This window comes from Hypanus sabinus, chromosome 2 (genome assembly GCF_030144855.1).
Source record: "Hypanus sabinus isolate sHypSab1 chromosome 2, sHypSab1.hap1, whole genome shotgun sequence".
NCBI classification, from domain to species: domain Eukaryota; kingdom Metazoa; phylum Chordata; class Chondrichthyes; order Myliobatiformes; family Dasyatidae; genus Hypanus; species Hypanus sabinus.
In genome coordinates, this window is record NC_082707.1 from 104,218,974 (window position 1) to 104,244,603 (window position 25,630).

Consider the following 25,630-nt stretch of genomic DNA (forward strand, 5'->3'; position numbering starts at 1 on the left):
GTTAGTGTGCTAACATCGTTTACATCATGTTAGCACATAGTTGTTATCAGCAAAATTGAACTGTACACACCATTGAGTTGAATGCATTACTTCATATTCAATTTATTCTGTTGTAACTTTGTGTACATGACTACTCAGGGTGATATGGAACTGTATAGATATTGCATGTAGAGTGCTCAGTACCATGGAATACTCCAATGCAAGCTGAATTCAGTAACCTACCTGTTACCATTTACAGTGGAACAGCCATTGACTTGGTTTACTTCTGCAAAGGCTAAAGTTCCACTGTGTAGAGAAGGCAATGTTACTGAAAGGAACTTCTGGAGCATAGGTTGCACACTCATAAAATTGGTTGCTGACAACTCTAAATCATATGGTTAGTGTACAAACAATGTTTACTTCATGTTAGCACATAGTAGTTATCAGCAAAATTGAGCTGTACACACCATTGAGTTGAATGCACACTTTCTGTTCATTGCATTCTGTGGTAACTTTGCGTACATGACTATTCAGTGTGATTTGGAACTGTATAGATATTGCATGTAGAGTGCTCAGTACCATGGAATACTCCAATGCAAGCGGAATTCAGTAACCTACCTGTTTCCATTTGCAGTGGAACAGCCATTGACTTGGTTGACTTCTGCAAAGGCTAAAGTTCCACTCTGTAGAGAAGGCAATGTTACTGAAAGTAACTTCTGGAGCAAAGGTTGCACACTCATAAAATTGGTTGCTGACAACTCTAAATCATATGGTTAGTGTACAAACAATGTTTACATCATGTTAGCACATAGTAGTTATCAGCAAAATTGAACTGTAGACACCATTGAGTTGAATGCATTACTTTCTATTCAATGCATTCTCTGGTAACCTTGTGTACATAACTACTCAGGGTGATTTGGAACTGTATAGATATTGCATGTACATTGCTCAGTACCATGGAATAATACAATGCAAGCTGAATTCAGTAACCTACCTGTTACCATTTACAGTGGAACAGACATTGACTTGGTTTACTTCTGCAAAGGCTAAAGTTCCACTGTGTAGAAAAGGTAATGTTACTGAAAGTAACTTCTGGAGCATAGGTAGCACACTCATAAAATTGGTTGCAGACAAGTCCAAATCATATGGTTAGTGTAGAAACAATGTTTACTTCATGTCAGCACATAGTAGTTATCAGCAAAATTGAGCTGTACACACCATTGAGTTGAATGCATTACTTTCTGTTCAATGCATTCTGTAGTAACTTTGCGTACATGACTATTCAGTGTGATTTGGAACTGTATAGATATTGCATGTAGAGTGCTCAGTACCATGGAATACTCCAATGCAAGCGGAATTCAGTAACCTACCTGTTACCATTTGCAGTGGAACAGCCATTGACTTGGTTTACTTCTGCAAAGGCCAAAATTTCCACTGTGTAGAGAAGGCAATGTTACTGAAAGTAACTTCTGGAGCAAAGGTTGCACACTCATAAAATTGGTTGCAGACAAGTCCAAATCATATGGTTAGTGTGCTAACATCTTTACATCATGTTAGCACATAGTAGTTATCAGCAAAATTGAACTGTACACTCCATTGAGTTGAATGCATTACTTCATATTCAATTTATTCTGTTGTAACTTTGTGTACATGACTACTCAGGGTGATATGGAACTGTATAGATATTGCATGTAGAGTGCTCAGTACCATGGAATACTCCAATGCAAGCTGAATTCAGTAACCTACCTGTTACCATTTACAGTGGAACAGCCATTGACTTGGTTTACTTCTGCAAAGGCTAAAGTTCCACTGTGTAGAGAAGGCAATGTTACTGAAAGTAACTTCTGGAGCATAGGTTGCACACTCATAAAATTGGTTGCTGACAACTCTAAATCATATGGTTAGTGTACAAACAATGTTTACTTCATGTTAGCACATAGTAGTTATCAGCAAAATTGAACTGTAGACACCATTGAGTTCAAAGCATTACTTTCTATTCAATGCATTCTGTGGTAACCTTGTGTGCATAACTACTCAGGGTGATTTTTAACTGTATAGATATTGAATGTAGAGTGCTGAGTCCCATGGAATACTCCAATGCAAGCTGATTTCAGTAACCTACTTGTTACCAGTTACAGTGGAACAGCCATTGACTTGGTTGACCTCTGTAAAGGATAAAGTTCCACTGTGTAGAAAAGGTAATGTTACTGAAAGTAACTTCTGGAGCATAGGTAGCACACTCATAATATTGGTTGCAGACAACTCTAAATCATATGGTTAGTGTACTAACAATGTTTACATCATGTTAGCACCTAGTTGTTATCAGCAAAATTGAACTGGACACTCAATTGAGTTGAATGCATTACTTCATATTCAATTTATTCTGTTGTAACTTTGTGTACATGACTACTCAGGGTGATTTGGAACTGTATAGATATTGCATGTAGAGTGCTCAGTACCATGGAATAATATAATGCAAGCTGAATTCAGTAACCTACCTGTTACCAATTACAGTGGAACAGCCATTGACTTGGTTTACTTCTGCAAAGTCTAAAGTTCCACTGTGTAGAGAAGGCAATGTTACTGAAAGTAACTTCTGGAGCATAGGTTGCACACTCATAAAATTGGTTGCTGACAACTCTAAATCATATGGTTAGTGTACAAACAATGTTTACATCATGTTAGCACATAGTAGTTATCAGCAAAATTGAACTGTACACACCATTGAGTTGAATGCATTACTTTCTATTCAATGAATTATGTGGTAACCTTGTGTGCATAACTACTCAGGGTGATTTGGAACTGTATAGATATTGCATGTACAGTGCTCAGTACCATGGAATAATACAATGCAAGCTGAATTCAGTAACCTACCTGTTACCATTTCCAGTGGAACAGACATTGACTTGGTTTACTTCTGCAAAGGCTAAAGTTCCACTGTGTAGAGAAGGCAATGTTACTGAAAGGAACTTCTGGAGCATAGGTTGCACACTCATAAAATTGGTTGCTGACAACTCTAAATCATATGGTTAGTGTACAAACAATGTTTACTTCATGTTAGCACATAGTAGTTATCAGCAAAAGTGAGCTGCAGACACCATTGAGTTGAATGCACACTTTCTGTTCATTGCATTCTGTGGTAACTTTGCGTACATTTCTATTCAGTGTGATTTGGAACTGTATAGATATTGCATGTAGAGTGCTCAGTAGCGTGGAATACTCCAATGCAAGCGGAATTCAGTAACCTACCTGTTACCATTTGCAGTGGAACAGCCATTGACTTGGTTTACTTCTGCAAAGGCTAAAGTTCCACTGTGTAGAGAAGGCAATGTTACTGAAAGTAACTTCTGGAGCAAAGGTTGCACACTCATAAAATTGGTTGCTGACAACTCTAAATCATATGGTTAGTGTACAAACAATGTTTACATCATGTTAGCACATAGTAGTTATCAGCAAAATTGAACTGTAGACACCATTGAGTTGAATGCATTACTTTCTATTCAATGCATTCTCTGGTAACCTTGTGTACATAACTACTCAGGGTGATTTGGAACTGTATAGATATTGCATGTACAGTGCTCAGTACCATGGAATAATACAATGCAAGCTGAATTCAGTAACCTACCTGTTTCCATTTGCAGTGGAACAGCCATTGACTTGGTTGACTTCTGCAAAGGCTAAAGTTCCACTCTGTAGAGAAGGCAATGTTACTGAAAGTAACTTCTGGAGCAAAGGTTGCACACTCATAAAATTGGTTGCTGACAACTCTAAATCATATGGTTAGTGTACAAACAATGTTTACATCATGTTAGCACATAGTAGTTATCAGCAAAATTGAGCTGTACACACCATTGAGTTGAATGCACACTTTCTGTTCATTGCATTCTGTGGTAACTTTGCGTACATGACTATTCAGTGTGATTTGGAACTGTATAGATATTGCATGTAGAGTGCTCAGTACCATGGAATACTCCAATGCAAGCGGAATTCAGTAACCTACCTGTTTCCATTTGCAGTGGAACAGCCATTGACTTGGTTGACTTCTGCAAAGGCTAAAGTTCCACTCTGTAGAGAAGGCAATGTTACTGAAAGTAACTTCTGGAGCAAAGGTTGCACACTCATAAAATTGGTTGCTGACAACTCTAAATCATATGGTTAGTGTACAAACAATGTTTACATCATGTTAGCACATAGTAGTTATCAGCAAAATTGAACTGTAGACACCATTGAGGTGAATGCATTACTTTCTATTCAATGCATTCTCTGGTAACCTTGTGTACATAACTACTCAGGGTGATTTGGAACTGTATAGATATTGCATGTAGAGTGCTCAGTACCATGGAATACTCCAATGCAAGCGGAATTCAGTAACCTACCTGTTACCATTTGCAGTGGATCAGACATTGACTTGGTTTACTTCTGCAAAGGCTAAAGTTCCACTGTGTAGAAAAGGTAATGTTACTGAAAGTAACTTCTGGAGCATAGGTAGCACACTCATAAAATTGGTTGCAGACAAGTCCAAATCATATGGTTAGTGTGCTAACATCGTTTACATCATGTTAGCACATAGTAGTTATCAGCAAAATTGAACTGTAGACACCATTGAGTTCAAAGCATTACTTTCTATTCAATGCATTCTGTGGTAACCTTGTGTGCATAACTACTCAGGGTGATTTTTAACTGTATAGATATTGAATGTAGAGTGCTGAGTCCCATGGAATACTCCAATGCAAGCTGATTTCAGTAACCTACTTGTTACCAGTTACAGTGGAACAGCCATTGACTTGGTTGACCTCTGTAAAGGATAAAGTTCCACTGTGTAGAAAAGGTAATGTTACTGAAAGTAACTTCTGGAGCATAGGTAGCACACTCATAATATTGGTTGCAGACAACTCTAAATCATATGGTTAGTGTACTAACAATGTTTACATCATGTTAGCACCTAGTTGTTATCAGCAAAATTGAACTGGACACTCCATTGAGTTGAATGCATTACTTCATATTCAATTTATTCTGTTGTAACTTTGTGTACATGACTACTCAGGGTGATTTGGAACTGTATAGATATTGCATGTAGAGTGCTCAGTACCATGGAATAATATAATGCAAGCTGAATTCAGTAACCTACCTGTTACCAATTACAGTGGAACAGCCATTGACTTGGTTTACTTCTGCAAAGTCTAAAGTTCCACTGTGTAGAGAAGGCAATGTTACTGAAAGTAACTTCTGGAGCATAGGTTGCACACTCATAAAATTGGTTGCTGACAACTCTAAATCATATGGTTAGTGTACAAACAATGTTTACATCATGTTAGCACATAGTAGTTATCAGCAAAATTGAACTGTACACACCATTGAGTTGAATGCATTACTTTCTATTCAATGAATTATGTGGTAACCTTGTGTGCATAACTACTCAGGGTGATTTGGAACTGTATAGATATTGCATGTACAGTGCTCAGTACCATGGAATAATACAATGCAAGCTGAATTCAGTAACCTACCTGTTACCATTTCCAGTGGAACAGACATTGACTTGGTTTACTTCTGCAAAGGCTAAAGTTCCACTGTGTAGAGAAGGCAATGTTACTGAAAGGAACTTCTGGAGCATAGGTTGCACACTCATAAAATTGGTTGCTGACAACTCTAAATCATATGGTTAGTGTACAAACAATGTTTACTTCATGTTAGCACATAGTAGTTATCAGCAAAAGTGAGCTGCAGACACCATTGAGTTGAATGCACACTTTCTGTTCATTGCATTCTGTGGTAACTTTGCGTACATTTCTATTCAGTGTGATTTGGAACTGTATAGATATTGCATGTAGAGTGCTCAGTAGCGTGGAATACTCCAATGCAAGCGGAATTCAGTAACCTACCTGTTACCATTTGCAGTGGAACAGCCATTGACTTGGTTTACTTCTGCAAAGGCTAAAGTTCCACTGTGTAGAGAAGGCAATGTTACTGAAAGTAACTTCTGGAGCAAAGGTTGCACACTCATAAAATTGGTTGCTGACAACTCTAAATCATATGGTTAGTGTACAAACAATGTTTACATCATGTTAGCACATAGTAGTTATCAGCAAAATTGAACTGTAGACACCATTGAGTTGAATGCATTACTTTCTATTCAATGCATTCTCTGGTAACCTTGTGTACATAACTACTCAGGGTGATTTGGAACTGTATAGATATTGCATGTACAGTGCTCAGTACCATGGAATAATACAATGCAAGCTGAATTCAGTAACCTACCTGTTTCCATTTGCAGTGGAACAGCCATTGACTTGGTTGACTTCTGCAAAGGCTAAAGTTCCACTCTGTAGAGAAGGCAATGTTACTGAAAGTAACTTCTGGAGCAAAGGTTGCACACTCATAAAATTGGTTGCTGACAACTCTAAATCATATGGTTAGTGTACAAACAATGTTTACATCATGTTAGCACATAGTAGTTATCAGCAAAATTGAGCTGTACACACCATTGAGTTGAATGCACACTTTCTGTTCATTGCATTCTGTGGTAACTTTGCGTACATGACTATTCAGTGTGATTTGGAACTGTATAGATATTGCATGTAGAGTGCTCAGTACCATGGAATACTCCAATGCAAGCGGAATTCAGTAACCTACCTGTTTCCATTTGCAGTGGAACAGCCATTGACTTGGTTGACTTCTGCAAAGGCTAAAGTTCCACTCTGTAGAGAAGGCAATGTTACTGAAAGTAACTTCTGGAGCAAAGGTTGCACACTCATAAAATTGGTTGCTGACAACTCTAAATCATATGGTTAGTGTACAAACAATGTTTACATCATGTTAGCACATAGTAGTTATCAGCAAAATTGAACTGTAGACACCATTGAGGTGAATGCATTACTTTCTATTCAATGCATTCTCTGGTAACCTTGTGTACATAACTACTCAGGGTGATTTGGAACTGTATAGATATTGCATGTAGAGTGCTCAGTACCATGGAATACTCCAATGCAAGCGGAATTCAGTAACCTACCTGTTACCATTTGCAGTGGATCAGACATTGACTTGGTTTACTTCTGCAAAGGCTAAAGTTCCACTGTGTAGAAAAGGTAATGTTACTGAAAGTAACTTCTGGAGCATAGGTAGCACACTCATAAAATTGGTTGCAGACAAGTCCAAATCATATGGTTAGTGTGCTAACATCGTTTACATCATGTTAGCACATAGTAGTTATCAGCAAAATTGAACTGTACACACCATTGAGTTGAATGCATTACTTTCTATTCAATGCATTCTGTGGTAACCTTGTGTACATAACTACTTAGGATGATGTGGAACTGTATAGATATTGCATGTACCGTGCTCTGTACCATGCAATAATACAATGCAAGCTGAATTCAGTAACCTACCTGTTACCATTTACAGTGGAACAGCCATTGTCTTGGTTTACTTCTGGAAAGGCTAAAGTTCCACTGTGTAGAGAAGGCAATGTTACTGAAAGGAACTTCTGGAGCATAGGTTGCACACTCATAAAATTGGTTGCTGACAACTCTAAATCATATGGTTAGTGTACAAACAATGTTTACTTCATGTTAGCACATAGTAGTTATCAGCAAAATTGAGCTGTACACACCATTGAGTTGAATGCACACTTTCTGTTCATTGCATTCTGTGGTAACTTTGCGTACATGACAATTCAGTGTGATTTGGAACTGTATAGATATTGCATGTAGAGTGCTCAGTACCATGGAATACTCCAATGCAAGCGGAATTCAGTAACCTACCTGTTACCATTTGCAGTGGAACAGCCATTGACTTGGTTTACTTCTGCAAAGGCTAAAGGTCCACTGTGTAGAGAAGGCAATGTTACTGAAAGTAACTTCTGGAGCAAAGGTTGCACACTCATAAAATTGGTTGCCGACAACTCTAAATCATATGGTTAGTGTACAAACAATGTTTACATCATGTTAGCACATAGTAGTTATCAGCAAAATTGAACTGTACACACCATTGAGTTGAATGCATTACTTTCTATTCAATGCATTCTGTGGTAACCTTGCGTACATAACTACTTAGGATGATTTGGAACTGTATAGATATTGCATGTACCGTGCTCAGTACCATGGAATAATACAATGCAAGCTGAATTCAGTAACCTACCTGTTACCATTTACAGTGGAACAGCCATTGACTTGGTTTACTTCTGCAAAGGCTAAAGTTCCACTGTGTAGAGAAGGCAATGTTACTGAAAGGAACTTCTGGAGCATAGGTTGCACACTCATAAAATTGGTTGCTGATAACTCTAAATCATATGGTTAGTGTACAAACAATGTTTACTTCATGTTAGCACATAGTAGTTATCAGCAAAATTGAGCTGTACACACCATTGAGTTGAATGCACACTTTCTGTTCATTGCATTCTGTGGTAACTTTGCGTACATGACTATTCAGTGTGATTTGGAACTGTATAGATATTGCATGTAGAGTGCTCAGTACCATGGAATAATACAATGCAAGCTGAATTCAGTAACCTACCTGTTACCATTTACAGTGGAACAGCCATTGACTTGGTTTACTTCTGCAAAGGCTAAAGTTCCACTGTGTAGAGAAGGCAATGTTACTGAAAGTAACTTCTGGATCATAGGTTGCACACTCATAAAATTGGTTGCTGACAACTCTAAATCATATGGTTAGTGTACAAACAATGTTTACATCATGTTAGCACATAGTAGGTATCAGCAAAATTGAACTGTAGACACCATTGAGTTGAATGCATTACTTTCTAATCAATGCATTCTGTGGTAACCTTGTGTGCATAGCTACTCAGGGTGATTTGGAACTGTATAGATATTGCATGTACAGTGCTCAGTACCATGGAATAATACAATGCAAGCTGAATTCAGTAACCTACCTGTTACCATTTACAGTGGAACAGACATTGACTTGGTTTACTTCTGCAAAGGCTAAAGTTCCACTGTGTAGAAAAGGTAATGTTACTGAAAGTAACTTCTGGAGCATAGGTAGCACACTCATAAAATTGGTTGCAGACAAGTCCAAATCATATGGCTAGTGTGCTAACATCGTTTACATCATGTTAGCACATAGTAGTTATCAGCAAAATTGAACTGTACACACCATTGAGTTGAATGCATTACTTTCTATTCAATGCATTCTGTGGTAACCTTGTGTACATTACTACTTAGGATGATTTGGAACTGTATAGATATTGCATGTACCGTGCTCAGTACCATGGAATAATACAATGCAAGCTGAATTCAGTAACCTACCTGTTACCATTTACAGTGGAACAGCCATTGACTTGGTTTACTTCTGCAAAGGCTAAAGTTCCACTGTGTAGAGAAGGCAATGTTACTGAAAGGAACTTCTGGAGCATAGGTTGCACACTCATAAAATTGGTTGCTGACAACTCTAAATCATATGGTTAGTGTACAAACAATGTTTACTTCATGTTAACACATAGTAGTTATCAGCAAAATTGAGCTGTACACACCATTGAGTTGAATGCACACTTTCTGTTCATTGCATTCTGTGGTAACTTTGCGTACATGACTATTCAGTGTGATTTGGAACTGTATAGATATTGCATGTAGAGTGCTCAGTACCATGGAATAATACAATGCAAGCTGAATTCAGTAACCTACCTGTTACCATTTAGAGTGGAACAGCCATTGACTTGGTTTACTTCTGCAAAGGCTAAAGTTCCACTGTGTAGAGAAGGCAATGTTACTGAAAGTAACTTCTGGATCATAGGTTGCACACTCATAAAATTGGTTGCTGACAACTCTAAATCATATGGTTAGTGTACAAACAATGTTTACATCATGTTAGCACATAGTAGGTATCAGCAAAATTGAACTGTACACACCATTGAGTTGAATGCATTACTTTCTATTCAATGCATTCTGTGGTAACCTTGTGTGCATAGCTACTCAGGGTGATTTGGAACTGTATAGATATTGCATGTACAGTGCTCAGTACCATGGAATAATACAATGCAAGCTGAATTCAGTAACCTACCTGTTACCATTTACAGTGGAACAGACATTGACTTGGTTTACTTCTGCAAAGGCTAAAGTTCCACTGTGTAGAAAAGGTAATGTTACTGAAAGTAACTTCTGGAGCATAGGTAGCACACTCATGAAATTGGTTGCAGACAAGTCCAAATCATATGGTTAGTGTGCTAACATCGTTTACATCATGTTAGCACATAGTTGTTATCAGCAAAATTGAACTGTACACACCATTGAGTTGAATGCATTACTTCATATTCAATTTATTCTGTTGTAACTTTGTGTACATGACTACTCAGGGTGATATGGAACTGTATAGATATTGCATGTAGAGTGCTCAGTACCATGGAATACTCCAATGCAAGCGGAATTCAGTAACCTACCTGTTACCATTTGCAGTGGAACAGCCATTGACTTGGTTTACTTCTGCAAAGGCTAAAGGTCCACTGTATAGAGAAGGCAATGTTACTGAAAGTAACTTCTGGAGCAAAGGTTGCACACTGATAAAATTGGTTGCCGACAACTCTAAATCATATGGTTAGTGTACAAACAATGTTTACATCATGTTAGCACATAGTAGTTATCAGCAAAATTGAACTGTACACACCATTGAGTTGAATGCATTACTTTCTATTCAATGCATTCTGTCGTAACCTTGTGTACATAACTACTCAGGGTGATTTGGAACTGTATAGATATTGCATGTAGAGTGCTCAGTACCATGGAATACTCCAATGCAAGCGGAATTCAGTAACCTACCTGTTACCATTTGCAGTGGATCAGACATTGACTTGGTTTACTTCTGCAAAGGCTAAAGTTCCACTGTGTAGAAAAGGTAATGTTACTGAAAGTAACTTCTGGAGCATAGGTAGCACACTCATAAAATTGGTTGCAGACAAGTCCAAATCATATGGTTAGTGTGCTAACATCGTTTACATCATGTTAGCACATAGTAGTTATCAGCAAAATTGAACTGTACACTCCATTGAGTTGAATGCATTACTTTCTGTTCAATGCATTCTGTGGTAACCTTGTGTGCATAACTACTCAGGGTGATTTGGAACTGTATAGATATTGCATGTACAGTGCTCAGTACCATGGAATAATACAATGCAAGCTGAATTCAGTAACCTACCTGTTACCATTTACAGTGGAACAGACATTGACTTGGTTTACTTCTGCAAAGGCTAAAGTTCCACTGTGTAGAAAAGGTAATGTTACTGAAAGTAACTACTGGAGCATAGGTAGCACACTCATAAAATTGGTTGCAGACAAGTCCAAATCATATGGTTAGTGTGCTAACATCGTTTACATCATGTTAGCACATACTAGTTATCAGCAAAATTGAACTGTACACACCATTGAGTTGAATGCATTACTTCATATTCAATTTATTCTGTTGTAACTTTGTGTACATGACTACTCAGGGTGATATGGAACTGTATAGATATTGCATGTAGAGTGCTCAGTACCATGGAATACTCCAATGCAAGCTGAATTCAGTAACCTACCTGTTACCATTTACAGTGGAACAGCCATTGACTTGGTTTACTTCTGCAAAGGCTAAAGTTCCACTGTGTAGAGAAGGCAATGTTACTGAAAGTAACTTCTGGAGCACAGGTTGCACACTCATAAAATTGGTTGCTGACAACTCCAAATCATATGGTTAGTGTACAAACAATGTTTACATCATGTTAGCACATAGTAGTTATCAGCAAAATTGAACTGTACACACCATTGAGTTGAATGCATTACTTTCTATTCAATGCATTCTGTGGTAACCTTGTGTACATAACTACTTAGGATGATGTGGAACTGTATAGATATTGCATGTACCGTGCTCTGTACCATGGAATAATACAATGCAAGCTGAATTCAGTAACCTACCTGTTACCATTTACAGTGGAACAGCCATTGTCTTGGTTTACTTCTGCAAAGGCTAAAGTTCCACTGTGTAGAGAAGGCAATGTTACTGAAAGGAACTTCTGGAGCATAGGTTGCACACTCATAAAATTGGTTGCTGACAACTCTAAATCATATGGTTAGTGTACAAACAATGTTTACTTCATGTTAGCACATAGTAGTTATCAGCAAAATTGAGCTGTACACACCATTGAGTTGAATGCACACTTTCTGTTCATTGCATTCTGTGGTAACTTTGCGTACATGACAATTCAGTGTAATTTGGAACTGTATAGATATTGCATGTAGAGTGCTCAGTACCATGGAATACTCCAATGCAAGCGGAATTCAGTAACCTACCTGTTACCATTTGCAGTGGAACAGCCATTGACTTGGTTTACTTCTGCAAAGGCTAAAGTTCCACTGTGTAGAGAAGGCAATGTTACTGAAAGTAACTTCGGGAGCAAAGGTTGCACACTCATAAAATTGGTTGCTGACAACTCTAAATCGTATGGTGAGTGTACAAAGAATGTTTACATCATGTTAGCACATAGTAGTTATCAGCAAAATTGAACTGTAGTCACCATTGAGTTGAATGCATTACTTTCTATTCAATGCATTCTCTGGTAACCTTGTGTACATAACTACTCAAGGTGATTTGGAACTGTACAGATATTGCATATAAAGTGCTCAGTATCATGGAATTCTCCAATGCAAGTGGAATTCAGTAACCTACCTGTTACCATTTGCAGTGGAACAGCCATTGACTTGGTTTACTTCTGCAAAGGCTAAAGGTCCACTGTGTAGAGAAGGCAATGTTACTGAAAGTAACTTCTGGAGCAAAGGTTGCACACTCATAAAATTGGTTGCCGACAACTCTAAATCATATGGTTAGTGTACAAACAATGTTTACATCATGTTAGCACATAGTAGTTATCAGCAAAATTGAACTGTACACACCATTGAGTTGAATGCATTACTTTCTATTCAATGCATTCTGTGGTAACCTTGTGTACATAACTACTTAGGATGATTTGGAACTGTATAGATATTGCATGTACCGTGCTCAGTACCATGGAATAATACAATGCAAGCTGAATTCAGTAACCTACCTGTTACCATTTACAGTGGAACAGCCATTGACTTGGTTTACTTCTGCAAAGGCTAAAGTTCCACTGTGTAGAGAAGGCAATGTTACTGAAAGGAACTTCTGGAGCATAGGTTGCACACTCATAAAATTGGTTGCTGACAACTCTAAATCATATGGTTAGTGTACAAACAATGTTTACTTCATGTTAGCACATAGTAGTTATCAGCAAAATTGAGCTGTACACACCATTGAGTTGAATGCACACTTTCTGTTCATTGCATTCTGTGGTAACTTTGCGTACATGACTATTCAGTGTGATTTGGAACTGTATAGATATTGCATGTAGAGTGCTCAGTACCATGGAATAATACAATGCAAGCTGAATTCAGTAACCTACCTGTTACCATTTACAGTGGAACAGCCATTGACTTGGTTTACTTCTGCAAAGGCTAAAGTTCCACTGTGTAGAGAAGGCAATGTTACTGAAAGGAACTTCTGGAGCATAGGTAGCACACTCATAAAATTGGTTGCAGACAAGTCCAAATCATATGGTTAGTGTGCTAACATCGTTTACATCATGTTAGCACATAGTAGTTATCAGCAAAATTGAACTGTACACACCATTGAGTTGAATGCATTACTTTCTATTCAATGCATTCTGTGGTAACCTTGTGTACATAACTACTTAGGATGATTTGGAACTGTATAGATATTGCATGTACAGTGCTCAGTACCATGGAATAATACAATGCAAGCTGAATTCAGTAACCTACCTGTTACCATTTACAGTGGAACAGACATTGACTTGGTTTACTTCTGCAAAGGCTAAAGTTCCACTGTGTAGAAAAGGTAATGTTACTGAAAGTAACTTCTGGAGCATAGGTAGCACACTCATGAAATTGGTTGCAGACAAGTCCAAATCATATGGTTAGTGTGCTAACATCGTTTACATCATGTTAACACATAGTTGTTATCAGCAAAATTGAACTGTACACACCATTGAGTTGAATGCATTACTTCATATTCAATTTATTCTGTTGTAACTTTGTGTACATGACTACTCAGGGTGATATGGAACTGTATAGATATTGCATGTAGAGTGCTCAGTACCATGGAATACTCCAATGCAAGCGGAATTCAGTAACCTACCTGTTACCATTTGCAGTGGAACAGCCATTGACTTGGTTTACTTCTGCAAAGGCTAAAGGTCCACTGTATAGAGAAGGCAATGTTACTGAAAGTAACTTCTGGAGCAAAGGTTGCACACTGATAAAATTGGTTGCCGACAACTCTAAATCATATGGTTAGTGTACAAACAATGTTTACATCATGTTAGCACATAGTAGTTATCAGCAAAATTGAACTGTACACACCATTGAGTTGAATGCATTACTTTCTATTCAATGCATTCTGTGGTAACCTTGTGTACATAACTACTTAGGATGATTTGGAACTGTATAGATATTGCATGTACCGTGCTCAGTACCATGGAATAATACAATGCAAGCTGAATTCAGTAACCTACCTGTTACCATTTCCAGTGGAACAGCCATTGACTTGGTTTACTTCTGCAAAGGCTAAAGTTCCACTGTGTAGAGAAGGCAATGTTACTGAAAGGAACTTCTGGAGCATAGGTTGCACACTCATAAAATTGGTTGCTGACAACTCTAAATCATATGGTTAGTGTACAAACAATGTTTACTTCATGTTAACACATAGTAGTTATCAGCAAAATTGAGCTGTACACACCATTGAGTTGAATGCACACTTTCTGTTCATTGCATTCTGTGGTAACTTTGCGTACATGACTATTCAGTGTGATTTGGAACTGTATAGATATTGCATGTAGAGTGCTCAGTACCATGGAATAATACAATGCAAGCTGAATTCAGTAACCTACCTGTTACCATTTAGAGTGGAACAGCCATTGACTTGGTTTACTTCTGCAAAGGCTAAAGTTCCACTGTGTAGAGAAGGCAATGTTACTGAAAGTAACTTCTGGATCATAGGTTGCACACTCATAAAATTGGTTGCTGACAACTCTAAATCATATGGTTAGTGTACAAACAATGTTTACATCATGTTAGCACATAGTAGGTATCAGCAAAATTGAACTGTACACACCATTGAGTTGAATGCATTACTTTCTATTCAATGCATTCTGTGGTAACCTTGTGTGCATAGCTACTCAGGGTGATTTGGAACTGTATAGATATTGCATGTACAGTGCTCAGTACCATGGAATAATACAATGCAAGCTGAATTCAGTAACCTACCTGTTACCATTTACAGTGGAACAGACATTGACTTGGTTTACTTCTGCAAAGGCTAAAGTTCCACTGTGTAGAAAAGGTAATGTTACTGAAAGTAACTTCTGGAGCATAGGTAGCACACTCATGAAATTGGTTGCAGACAAGTCCAAATCATATGGTTAGTGTGCTAACATCGTTTACATCATGTTAGCACATAGTTGTTATCAGCAAAATTGAACTGTACACACCATTGAGTTGAATGCATTACTTCATATTCAATTTATTCTGTTGTAACTTTGTGTACATGACTACTCAGGGTGATATGGAACTGTATAGATATTGCATGTAGAGTGCTCAGTACCATGGAATACTCCAATGCAAGCGGAATTCAGTAACCTACCTGTTACCATTTGCAGTGGAACAGCCATTGACTTGGTTTACTTCTGCAAAGGCTAAAGGTCCACTGTATAGAGAAGGCAATGTTACTGAAAGTAACTTCTGGAGCAAAGGTTGCACACTCATAAAATTGGTTGCCGACAACTCTAAATCATATGGTTAGTGTACAAACAATGTTTACATCATGTTAGCACATAGTAGTTATCAGCAAAATTGAACTGTACACACCATTGAGTTGAATGCATTACTTTCTATTCAATGCATTCTGTGGTAACCTTGTGTACATAACTACTTAGGATGATTTGGAACTGTATAGATATTGCATGTACCGTGCTCAGTACCATGGAATAATACAATGCAAGCTGAATTCAGTAACCTACCTGTTACCATTTCCAGTGGAACAGCCATTGACTTGGTTTACTTCTGCAAAGGCTAAAGTTCCACTGTGTAGAGAAGGCAATGTTACTGAAAGGAACTTCTGGAGCATAGGTTGCACACTCATAAAATTGGTTGCTGACAACTCTAAATCATATGGTTAGTGTACAAACAATGTTTACTTCATGTTAGCACATAGTAGTTATCAGCAAAATTGAGCTGTACACACCATTGAGTTGAATGCACACTTTCTGTTCATTGCATTCTGTAGTAACTTTGCGTACATGACTATTCAGTGTGATTTGGAACTGTATAGATATTGCATGTAGAGTGCTCAGTACCATGGAATACTCCAATGCAAGCGGAATTCAGTAACCTACCTGTTTCCATTTGCAGTGGAACAGCCATTGACTTGGTTGACTTCTGCAAAGGCTAAAGTTCCACTCTGTAGAGAAGGCAATGTTACTGAAAGTAACTTCTGGAGCAAAGGTTGCACACTCATAAAATTGGTTGCTGACAACTCTAAATCATATGGTTAGTGTACAAACAATGTTTACATCATGTTAGCACATAGTAGTTATCAGCAAAATTGAACTGTAGACACCATTGAGGTGAATGCATTACTTTCTATTCAATGCATTCTCTGGTAACCTTGTGTACATGACTACTCAGGGTGATTTGGAACTGTATAGATATTGCATGTACAGTGCTCAGTTGCATGGAATAATACAATGCAAGCTGAATTCAGTAACCTACCTGTTACCATTTACAGTGGAACAGCCATTGACTTGGTTTACTTCTGCAAAGGCTAAAGTTCCACTGTGTAGAGAAGGCAATGTTACTGAAAGTAACTTCTGGATCATAGGTTGCACACTCATAAAATTGGTTGCTGACAACTCTAAATCATATGGTTAGTGTACAAACAATGTTTACATCATGTTAGCACATAGTAGGTATCAGCAAAATTGAACTGTAGACACCATTGAGTTGAATGCATTACTTTCTAATCAATGCATTCTGTGGTAACCTTGTGTGCATAGCTACTCAGGGTGATTTGGAACTGTATAGATATTGCATGTACAGTGCTCAGTACCATGGAATAATACAATGCAAGCTGAATTCAGTAACCTACCTGTTACCATTTACAGTGGAACAGACATTGACTTGGTTTACTTCTGCAAAGGCTAAAGTTCCACTGTGTAGAAAAGGTAATGTTACTGAAAGTAACTTCTGGAGCATAGGTAGCACACTCATAAAATTGGTTGCAGACAAGTCCAAATCATATGGTTAGTGTGCTAACATCGTTTACATCATGTTAGCACATAGTAGTTATCAGCAAAATTGAACTGTACACACCATTGAGTTGAATGCATTACTTCATATTCAATTTATTCTGTTGTAACTTTGTGTACATGACTACTCAGGGTGATATGGAACTGTATAGATATTGCATGTAGAGTGCTCAGTACCATGGAATACTCCAATGCAAGCGGAATTCAGTAACCTACCTGTTACCATTTGCAGTGGAACAGCCATTGACTTGGTTTACTTCTGCAAAGGCTAAAGGTCCACTGTATAGAGAAGGCAATGTTACTGAAAGTAACTTCTGGAGCAAAGGTTGCACACTCATAAAATTGGTTGCCGACAACTCTAAATCATATGGTTAGTGTAGAAACAATGTTTACTTCATGTTAGCACATAGTAGTTATCAGCAAAATTGAGCTGTACACACCATTGAGTTGAATGCACACTTTCTGTTCATTGCATTCTGTAGTAACTTTGCGTACATGACTATTCAGTGTGATTTGGAACTGTATAGATATTGCATGTAGAGTGCTCAGTACCATGGAATACTCCAATGCAAGCGGAATTCAGTAACCTACCTGTTTCCATTTGCAGTGGAACAGCCATTGACTTGGTTGACTTCTGCAAAGGCTAAAGTTCCACTCTGTAGAGAAGGCAATGTTACTGAAAGTAACTTCTGGAGCAAAGGTTGCACACTCATAAAATTGGTTGCTGACAACTCTAAATCATATGGTTAGTGTACAAACAATGTTTACATCATGTTAGCACATAGTAGTTATCAGCAAAATTGAACTGTAGACACCATTGAGGTGAATGCATTACTTTCTATTCAATGCATTCTCTGGTAACCTTGTGTACATGACTACTCAGGGTGATTTGGAACTGTATAGATATTGCATGTACAGTGCTCAGTAGCATGGAATAATACAATGCAAGCTGAATTCAGTAACCTACCTGTTACCATTTACAGTGGAACAGCCATTGACTTGGTTTACTTCTGCAAAGGCTAAAGTTCCACTGTGTAGAGAAGGCAATGTTACTGAAAGTAACTTCTGGATCATAGGTTGCACACTCATAAAATTGGTTGCTGACAACTCTAAATCATATGGTTAGTGTACAAACAATGTTTACATCATGTTAGCACATAGTAGGTATCAGCAAAATTGAACTGTAGACACCATTGAGTTGAATGCATTACTTTCTAATCAATGCATTCTGTGGTAACCTTGTGTGCATAGCTACTCAGGGTGATTTGGAACTGTATAGATATTGCATGTACAGTGCTCAGTACCATGGAATAATACAATGCAAGCTGAATTCAGTAACCTACCTGTTACCATTTACAGTGGAACAGACATTGACTTGGTTTACTTCTGCAAAGGCTAAAGTTCCACTGTGTAGAAAAGGTAATGTTACTGAAAGTAACTTCTGGAGCATAGGTAGCACACTCATAAAATTGGTTGCAGACAAGTCCAAATCATATGGTTAGTGTGCTAACATCGTTTACATCATGTTAGCACATAGTAGTTATCAGCAAAATTGAACTGTACACACCATTGAGTTGAATGCATTACTTTCTATTCAATGCATTCTGTGGTAACCTTGTGTACATAACTACTTAGGATGATTTGGAACTGTATAGATATTGCATGTACCGTGCTCAGTACCATGGAATAATACAATGCAAGCTGAATTCAGTAACCTACCTGTTACCATTTACAGTGGAACAGCCATTGACTTGGTTTACTTCTGCAAAGGCTAAAGTTCCACTGTGTAGAGAAGGCAATGTTACTGAAAGGAACTTCTGGAGCATAGGTTGCACACTCATAAAATTGGTTGCTGACAACTCTAAATCATATGGTTAGTGTACAAACAATGTTTACTTCATGTTAACACATAGTAGTTATCAGCAAAATTGAGCTGTACACACCATTGAGTTGAATGCACACTTTCTGTTCATTGCATTCTGTGGTAACTTTGCGTACATGACTATTCAGTGTGATTTGGAACTGTATAGATATTGCATGTAGAGTGCTCAGTACCATGGAATAATACAATGCAAGCTGAATTCAGTAACCTACCTGTTACCATTTAGAGTGGAACAGCCATTGACTTGGTTTACTTCTGCAAAGGCTAAAGTTGCACTGTGTAGAGAAGGCAATGTTACTGAAAGTAACTTCTGGATCATAGGTTGCACACTCATAAAATTGGTTGCTGACAACTCTAAATCATATGGTTAGTGTACAAACAATGTTTACATCATGTTAGCACATAGTAGGTATCAGCAAAATTGAACTGTACACACCATTGAGTTGAATGCATTACTTTCTATTCAATGCATTCTGTGGTAACCTTGTGTGCATAGCTACTCAGGGTGATTTGGAACTGTATAGATATTGCATGTACAGTGCTCAGTACCATGGAATAATACAATGCAAGCTGAATTCAGTAACCTACCTGTTACCATTTACAGTGGAACAGACATTGAATTGGTTTACTTCTGCAAAGGCTAAAGTTCCACTGTGTAGAAAAGGTAATGTTACTGAAAGTAACTTCTGGAGCATAGGTAGCACACTCATGAAATTGGTTGCAGACAAGTCCAAATCATATGGTTAGTGTGCTAACATCGTTTACATCATGTTAGCACATAGTTGTTATCAGCAAAATTGAAATGTACACACCATTGAGTTGAATGCATTACTTCATATTCAATTTATTCTGTTGTAACTTTGTGTACATGACTACTCAGGGTGATATGGAACTGTATAGATATTGCATGTAGAGTGCTCAGTACCATGGAATACTCCAATGCAAGCGGAATTCAGTAACCTACCTGTTACCATTTGCAGTGGAACAGCCATTGACTTGGTTTACTTCTGCAAAGGCTAAAGGTCCACTGTATAGAGAAGGCAATGTTACTGAAAGTAACTTCTGGAGCAAAGGTTGCACACTCATAAAATTGGTTGCCGACAACTCTAAATCATATGGTTAGTGTACAAACAATGTTTACATCATGTTAGCACATAGTAGTTATCAGCAAAATTGAACTGTAGACACCATTGAGGTGAATGCATTACTTTCTATTCAATGCATTCTCTGGTAACCTTGTGTACATAACTACTCAGGGTGATTTGGAACTGTATAGATATTGCATGTACAGTGCTCAGTAGCATGGAATAATACAATGCAAGCTGAATTCAGTAACCTACCTGTTACCATTTACAGTGGAACAGACATTGACTTGGTTTACTTCTGCAAAGGCTAAAGTTCCACTGTGTAGAAAAGGTAATGTTACTGAAAGTAACTTCTGGAGCATAGGTAGCACACTCATAAAATTGGTTGCAGACAAGTCCAAATCATATGGTTAGTGTGCTAACATCGTTTACATCATGTTAGCACATAGTAGTTATCAGCAAAATTGAACTGTACACACCATTGAGTTGAATGCATTACTTTCTGTTCAATGCATTCTGTGGTAACTTTGCGTACATGACTATTCAGTGTGATTTGGAACTGTATAGATATTGCATGTAGAGTGCTCAGTACCATGGAATACTCCAATGCAAGCGGAATTCAGTAACCTACCTGTTACCATTTGCAGTGGAACAGCCATTGACTTGGTTTACTTCTGCAAAGGCCAAAATTTCCACTGTGTAGAGAAGGCAATGTTACTGAAAGTAACTTCTGGAGCAAAGGTTGCACACTCATAAAATTGGTTGCAGACAAGTCCAAATCATATGGTTAGTGTGCTAACATCTTTACATCATGTTAGCACATAGTAGTTATCAGCAAAATTGAACTGTACACTCCATTGAGTTGAATGCATTACTTCATATTCAATTTATTCTGTTGTAACTTTGTGTACATGACTACTCAGGGTGATATGGAACTGTATAGATATTGCATGTAGAGTGCTCAGTACCATGGAATACTCCAATGCAAGCTGAATTCAGTAACCTACCTGTTACCATTTACAGTGGAACAGCCAATTGACTTGGTTTACTTCTGCAAAGGCTAAAGTTCCACTGTGTAGAGAAGGCAATGTTACTGAAAGTAACTTCTGGAGCATAGGTTGCACACTCATAAAATTGGTTGCTGACAACTCTAAATCATATGGTTAGTGTACAAACAATGTTTACTTCATGTTAGCACATAGTAGTTATCAGCAAAATTGAGCTGTACACACCATTGAGTTGATTGCACACTTTCTGTTCATTGCATTCTGTGGTAACTTTGCGTACATGACTATTCAGTGTGATTTGGAACTGTATAGATATTGCATGTAGAGTGCTCAGTACCATGGAATACTCCAATGCAAGCGGAATTCAGTAACCTACCTGTTTCCATTTGCAGTGGAACAGCCATTGACTTGGTTGACTTCTGCAAAGGCTAAAGTTCCACTGTGTAGAAAAGGTAATGTTACTGAAAGTAACTTCTGGAGCATAGGTAGCACACTCATAAAATTGGTTGCAGACAAGTCCAAATCATATGGGTAGTGTGCTAACATCGTTTACATCATGTTAGCACATAGTAGTTATCAGCAAAATTGAACTGTACACACCATTGAGTTGAATGCATTACTTTCTATTCAATGCATTCTTTGGTAACCTTGTGTACATAACTACTTAGGATGATTTGGAACTGTATAGATATTGCATGTACCGTGCTCAGTACCATGGAATAATACAATGCAAGCTGAATTCAGTAACCTACCTGTTACCATTTACAGTGGAACAGCCATTGACTTGGTTTACTTCTGCAAAGGCTAAAGTTCCACTGTGTAGAGAAGGCAATGTTACTGAAAGTAACTTCTGGAGCATAGGTCGCACACTCATAAAATTGGTTGCTGACAACTCTAAATCATATGGTTAGTGTAGAAACAATGTTTACTTCATGTCAGCACATAGTAGTTATCAGCAAAATTGAGCTGTACACACCATTGAGTTGAATGCATTACTTTCTGTTCAATGCATTCTGTGGTAACTTTGCGTACATGACTATTCAGTGTGATTTGGAACTGTATAGATATTGCATGTAGAGTGCTCAGTACCATGGAATACTCCAATGCAAGCGGAATTCAGTAACCTACCTGTTACCATTTGCAGTGGAACAGCCATTGACTTGGTTTACTTCTGCAAAGGCCAAAATTTCCACTGTGTAGAGAAGGCAATGTTACTGAAAGTAACTTCTGGAGCAAAGGTTGCACACTCATAAAATTGGTTGCAGACAAGTCCAAATCATATGGTTAGTGTGCTAACATCTTTACATCATGTTAGCACATAGTAGTTATCAGCAAAATTGAACTGTACACTCCATTGAGTTGAATGCATTACTTCATATTCAATTTATTCTGTTGTAACTTTGTGTACATGACTACTCAGGGTGATATGGAACTGTATAGATATTGCATGTAGAGTGCTCAGTACCATGGAATACTCCAATGCAAGCTGAATTCAGTAACCTACCTGTTACCATTTACAGTGGAACAGCCAATTGACTTGGTTTACTTCTGCAAAGGCTAAAGTTCCACTGTGTAGAGAAGGCAATGTTACTGAAAGTAACTTCTGGAGCATAGGTTGCACACTCATAAAATTGGTTGCTGACAACTCTAAATCATATGGTTAGTGTACAAACAATGTTTACTTCATGTTAGCACATAGTAGTTATCAGCAAAATTGAACTGTAGACACCATTGAGTTGAAAGCATTACTTTCTATTCAATGCATTCTGTGGTAACCTTGTGTGCATAACTACTCAGGGTGATTTTTAACTGTATAGATATTGAATGTAGAGTGCTGAGTCCCATGGAATACTCCAATGCAAGCTGATTTCAGTAACCTACTTGTTACCAGTTACAGTGGAACAGCCATTGACTTGGTTGACCTCTGTAAAGGATAAAGTTCCACTGTGTAGAAAAGGTAATGTTACTGAAAGTAACTTCTGGAGCATAGGTAGCACACTCATAATATTGGTTGCAGACAACTCTAAATCATATGGTTAGTGTACTAACAATGTTTACATCATGTTAGCACCTAGTTGTTATCAGCAAAATTGAACTGGACACTCCATTGAGTTGAATGCATTACTTCATATTCAATTTATTCTGTTGTAACTTTGTGTACATGACTACTCAGGGTGATTTGGAACTGTATAGATATTGCATGTAGAGTGCTCAGTACCATGGAATAATATAATGCAAGCTGAATTCAGTAACCTACCTGTTACCAATTACAGTGGAACAGCCATTGACTTGGTTTACTTCTGCAAAGTCTAAAGTTCCACTGTGTAGAGAAGGCAATGTTACTGAAAGTAACTTCTGGAGCATAGGTTGCACACTCATAAAATTGGTTGCTGACAACTCTAAATCATATGGTTAGTGTACAAACAATGTTTACATCATGTTAGCACATAGTAGTTATCAGCAAAATTGAACTGTACACACCATTGAGTTGAATGCATTACTTTCTATTCAATGAATTATGTGGTAACCTTGTGTGCATAACTACTCAGGGTGATTTGGAACTGTATAGATATTGCATGTACAGTGCTCAGTACCATGGAATAATACAATGCAAGCTGAATTCAGTAACCTACCTGTTACCATTTCCAGTGGAACAGACATTGACTTGGTTTACTTCTGCAAAGGCTAAAGTTCCACTGTGTAGAGAAGGCAATGTTACTGAAAGGAACTTCTGGAGCATAGGTTGCACACTCATAAAATTGGTTGCTGACAACTCTAAATCATATGGTTAGTGTACAAACAATGTTTACTTCATGTTAGCACATAGTAGTTATCAGCAAAAGTGAGCTGCACACACCATTGAGTTGAATGCACACTTTCTGTTCATTGCATTCTGTGGTAACTTTGCGTACATTTCTATTCAGTGTGATTTGGAACTGTATAGATATTGCATGTAGAGTGCTCAGTAGCGTGGAATACTCCAATGCAAGCGGAATTCAGTAACCTACCTGTTACCATTTGCAGTGGAACAGCCATTGACTTGGTTTACTTCTGCAAAGGCTAAAGTTCCACTGTGTAGAGAAGGCAATGTTACTGAAAGTAACTTCTGGAGCAAAGGTTGCACACTCATAAAATTGGTTGCTGACAACTCTAAATCATATGGTTAGTGTACAAACAATGTTTACATCATGTTAGCACATAGTAGTTATCAGCAAAATTGAACTGTAGACACCATTGAGTTGAATGCATTACTTTCTATTCAATGCATTCTCTGGTAACCTTGTGTACATAACTACTCAGGGTGATTTGGAACTGTATAGATATTGCATGTACAGTGCTCAGTACCATGGAATAATACAATGCAAGCTGAATTCAGTAACCTACCTGTTACCATTTACAGTGGAACAGCCATTGACTTGGTTTACTTCTGCAAAGGCTAAAGTTCCACTCTGTAGAGAAGGCAATGTTACTGAAAGTAACTTCTGGATCATAGGTTGCACTCTCATAAAATTGTTTGCTGACAACTCTAAATCATATGGTTAGTGTACAAACAATGTTTACATCATGTTAGCACATAGTAGTTATCAGCAAAATTGAACTGTAGACACCATTGAGTTGAATGCACTACTTTCTATTCAATGCATTCTCTGGTAACCTTGTGTGCCTAACTACTCAGGGTGATTTGGAACTGTATAGATATTGCATGTAGAGTGCTCAGTACCATGGAATACTCCAATGCAAGCGGAATTCAGTAACCTACCTGTTACCATTTGCAGTGGATCAGACATTGACTTGGTTTACTTCTGCAAAGGCTAAAGTTCCACTGTGTAGAAAAGGTAATGTTACTGAAAGTAACTTCTGGAGCATAGGTAGCACACTCATAAAATTGGTTGCAGACAACTCTAAATCATATGGTTAGTGTACTAACAATGTTTACTTCATGTTAGCACCTAGTTGTTATTAGCAAAATTGAACTGGACACTCCATTGAGTTGAATGCATTACTTCATATTCAATTTATTCTGTTGTAACTTTGTGTACATGACTACTCAGGGTGATTTGGAACTGTATAGATATTGCATGTACAGTGCTCAGTACCATGGAGTAATATAATGCAAGCTGAATTCAGTAATCTACCTGTTACCATTTACAGTGGAACAGCCATTGACTTGGTTTACTTCTGCAAAGGCTAAAGTTCCACTGTGTAGAGAAGGCAATGTTACTGAAAGTAACTTCTGGAGCATAGGTTGCACACTCATAAAATTGGTTGCTGACAACTCTAAATCATATGGTTAGTGTACAAACAATGTTTACATCATGTTAGCACATAGTAGTTATCAGCAAAATTGAACTGTACACACCATTGA